Here is a 4,392-nt window from a genome sequence, read left to right as displayed (position 1 = left end):
TATATTGGAAGGTAGTATTCGGACATTGGAATGGTTCTGAGTGATTCGGGTATTTTACCGGAGTACCGAGGGGTTACCGGAACCCCTCGGGGGAAATATTGGGCCTTAGTGGGCCTTAGTGGAGAGAGAGGAGGGCCGCAAGGGGTGGCCGCGCCCCCCCATGGCAGTCCGAATTGGACTAGGGGGAGGGGCGGCGCCCCCCTTTCCCTTTCCCTCTCCCTCTCCTTCCTTTTCCCTCCGGTGGAGAAAGCAAGGGGGGGGGGGGCGAATCCTACTTGGACTAGGAGTCCAAGTAGGTGCGCCCCTCCTGGCCGCCGGCCTCCTCCTCCCCTCCTTTATATAGGGGGGCGGGGGGCACCCCAAAGGCACACCAAGAGTTCTCTTACCCGTGTGCGGTGCCCCTCCATAGTTTACACCTCGGGTCATAGCGTCGTAGTGCTTAGGCGAAGCTCTGCGTGGATCACATCACCATCACCGTCACCATGCCGTCGTGCTGACGGAACTCTCCCTTGACCCTCTACTGGATCAAGAGTTCGAGGGACGTCATCGAGCTGAACGTGTGCTGAACATGGAGGTGTCGTATGTTCGGTACTTGGATCGGTTGGATTGTGAAGACATTCGACTACATCAACCGCGTTAACTTAACGCTTCCGCTTTCGGTCTACGAGGGTACGTGGACACACTCTCCCCCTCTCATTGCTATGCATCTCCTATTTAGATCTTGCGTGAGCGTAGGATTTTTTTGAAATTGCATGCTACATTCCCCAACAGTGGCATCCGAGCCAGGTCTATGCGTAGATGATATGCACGAGTAGAACACAAAGAGTCATGGGCGATAATAGTCATACTGTTTACCACCAACGTCTTACTTTGATTTGGCGGTATTGTTGGATGAAGCGGCCCAGACCGACATTACATCACCGCGTTCATGAGACTGGTTCTACCGATGTGCTTTGCACACAGGTGGCTGGTGGGTGTCTGTTTCTCCAACTTTAGTTGAATCGAGTTTGACTACGGCCGGTCCTTTTTTTTAGGGGAAAGACGGTAGGAGAGGCCCCTACTGTTTTGTATATATTAACTATCAAGGGGTGTTACACATGTTTCAATTTTGTACCACTCCCCCAACACAACATTTTTATGTTGGGGGCCAGACAGGGCTAACAACTAGTTACAAAGGTGTGAAGCTTAGATAGTGTGGCCTCAAATGAGACTGTTACAAATGGTGGCAATAGTGCCAACCTGCTCCTCACGCACCCTATAATGCAGTAGGTCGAAGTCTCCCAAAAACCTTGCTAGCCAGCTTGCTTGGGAGGGTGTCACACCCCTGAAATGTTTGTTATTCCTTTCTTTCCAAAGACTCCAGGAGGCTGTGAGGAAGATTTCAACAAAGAAAGGCCTGTGAGAGGCGACTCGGGCACTGAGGACCACATTAAGGCGTGAGGGCAAAGTTGGCCAGTCAATATCAAGTTTTCTCCAGCAGGCTCGACTAAACGGGCAGGTGAAAATCATATGGTCCACCGTTTCTTCAATGTTTTGCCCACATAGTAAGCAATTGAGGTCATCTCCTGAAGGAAATATGCCCTAGAGGCAATAATAAAGTTATTATTTATTTCCCTATATCATGATAAATGTTTATTATTCACGCTAGAATTGTATTAACCGGAAACATAATACTTGTGTGAATACATAGACAAGCAGAATGTCACTAGTATGCCTCTACTTGACTAGCTTGTTGATCGAAGATGGTTATGTTTCCTAGCCATTGACATGAGTTGTCATTTGATTAACGGGATCACATCATTAGGAGAATGATGTGATTGACTTGACCCATTCCATTAGCTTAGCACTCGATCGTTTAGTATTCTGCTATTGCTTTCTTCATGACTTATACATGTTCCTATGACTATCAGATTATGCAACTCCCGTTTACCAGAGGAACACTTTGTGTGCTACCAAACGTCACAACGTAACTGGGTGATTATAAAGGTGCTCTACAGGTGTCTCCAAAGGTACTTGTTGGGTTGGTGTATTTCTAGATTAGGATTTGTCACTCCGATTGTCGGAGAGGTATCTCTGGGCCCACTCGGTAATGCACATCACTATAAGCCTTGCAAGCATTTCAACTAATGAGTTAGTTGCGGGATGATGTATTACGAAACGAGTAAAGAGACTTGCCGGTAACGAGATTGAACTAGGTATTGAGATACCGACGATCGAATCTCGGGCAAGTAACATACCGATGACAAAGGGAACAACGTATGTGGTTATGCGGTTTGACCGATAAAGATCTTCGTAGAATATGTGGGAGCCAATATGAGCATCCAGGTTCCGCTATTGGTTATTGACCGGAGACGTGTCTCGGTCATGTCTACATTGTTCTCGAACCCGTAGGGTCTGCACGCTTAAGTTCGATGATGGTTATATTATGAGTTTATGAGTTTTGATGTACCGAAGGTTGTTCGGAGTCCCGGATGTGATCACAGACATGACGAGGAGTCTCGAAATGGTCGAGACATGAAGATTGATATATTGGACGACTATATTCGGACACCGGAATGGTTCCGGGGGTTATCGGATATTTATCGGAGTACCGGGGGTTACCGAAACCCCCGGGAAGCTATTGGGCCTTATGGGCCTTAGTGGAAAGGAGAGAGGGAGGACAAGAGGTGGCGCGCGGCCCCCCTTGCCCCAATCCGAATTGGGAAAGGGAAGGGGGCGGCGGCCCCCCTTCTCCTTCCTTCTCTCCACCTCCTCCTCCCTTCTCCTAGTTGGAATAGGAAAGGGGGGGCCAAACCTACTTGGAGTAGGATTGCCCCCCCTTGGGCGCGCCTCTCCCCTTGGCCGGCCCTCTCCTCCTCCCCCCTTTATATACGGAGGAGGGGGGCACCCCATACACACAACAATTGATCCCTTGATCTCTTAGCCGTGTGCGGTGCCCCCCTCCACCATAATCCACCTCGATAATATCGTAGCGGTGCTTAGGCGAAGCCCTGCGTCGGTAGAACATCATCATCGTCACCACGCCGTCGTGTTGACGGAACTCTCCCTCAAAGCTCAGCTGGATCGGAGTTCGAGGGACGTCATCGAGCTGAACGTGTGCTGAACTCGGAGGTGCCGTGCGTTCGGTACTTGATCGGTCGGATCATGAAGACGTACGACTACATCAACCGCGTTGTGCTAACGCTTCCACTTTCGGTCTACAAGGGTACGTGGATAACACTCTCCCCTCTCGTTGCTATGCATCACCATGATCCTGTGTGTGCGTAGGAATTTTTTTGAAATTACTACGTTCCCCAACAGTGGCATCCGAGCCAGGTTGTATGCGTAGATGTTATATGCACGAGTAGAACACAAGTGAGTTGTGGGCGATATAAGTCATACTGCTTACCAGCATGTCATACTTTGGTTCGGCGGTATTGTTGGATGAAGCGGCCCGGACTGACATTACGTGTACGCTTACGCGAGACTGGTTCTACCGACGTGCTTTGCACACAGGTGGCTGGCGGGTGTCAGTTTCTCCAACTTTAGTTGAACCGAGTGTGGCTACGCCCGGTCCTTGAGAAGGTTAAAACAGCACTAACTTGACGAACTATCGTTGTGGTTTTGATGCGTAGGTAAGCACGGTTTTTGCTCAGCCCATAGCAGCCACGTAAAACTTGCAACAACAGAGTAGAGGACGTCTAACTTGTTTTTGCAGGCCATGTTGTGATGTGATATGGTCAAGGCATGATGCTATATTTTATTGTATGAGATGATCATGTTTTGTAACCGAGTTATCGGCAACTGGCAGGAGCCATATGGTTGTCGCTTTATTGTATGCAATGCAATCGCCCTGTAATGCTTTACTTTATCACTAAGCGGTAGCGATAGTCGTAGAAGCATAAGTTGGCGAGACGACAACGATGCTACGATGGAGATCAAGGTGTCATGCCGGTGACGATGGTGATCATGACGGTGCTTCGGAGATGGAGATCACAAGCACAAGATGATGATGGCCATATCATATCACTTATATTGATTGCATGTGGTGTTTATCTTTTATGCATCTTATCTTGCTTTGATTGACGGTTGCATTATAAGATGATCTCTCACTAAATTATCAAGGTATAAGTGTTCTCCCTGATTATGCACCGTTGCGAAAGTTCTTCGTGCTGAGACACCACGTGATGATCGGGTGTGATAGGCTCTACGTTCAAATACAATGGGTGCAAAACAGTTGCACACGCGGAATACTCAGGTTAAACTTGACGAGCCTAGCATATGCAGATATGGCCTCGGAACACTGAGACCGAAAGGTCGAGCGTGAATCATATAGTAGATATGATCAACATAGTGATGTTCACCATTGAAACTACTCCATCTCACGTGATGATCGGACATGGTTTAGTTGAT

This window comes from Aegilops tauschii, chromosome 2 (assembly GCF_002575655.3).
Source record: "Aegilops tauschii subsp. strangulata cultivar AL8/78 chromosome 2, Aet v6.0, whole genome shotgun sequence".
Lineage (NCBI taxonomy): Eukaryota > Viridiplantae > Streptophyta > Magnoliopsida > Poales > Poaceae > Aegilops > Aegilops tauschii.
Note: the sequence above shows the minus strand (reverse complement) of the source record.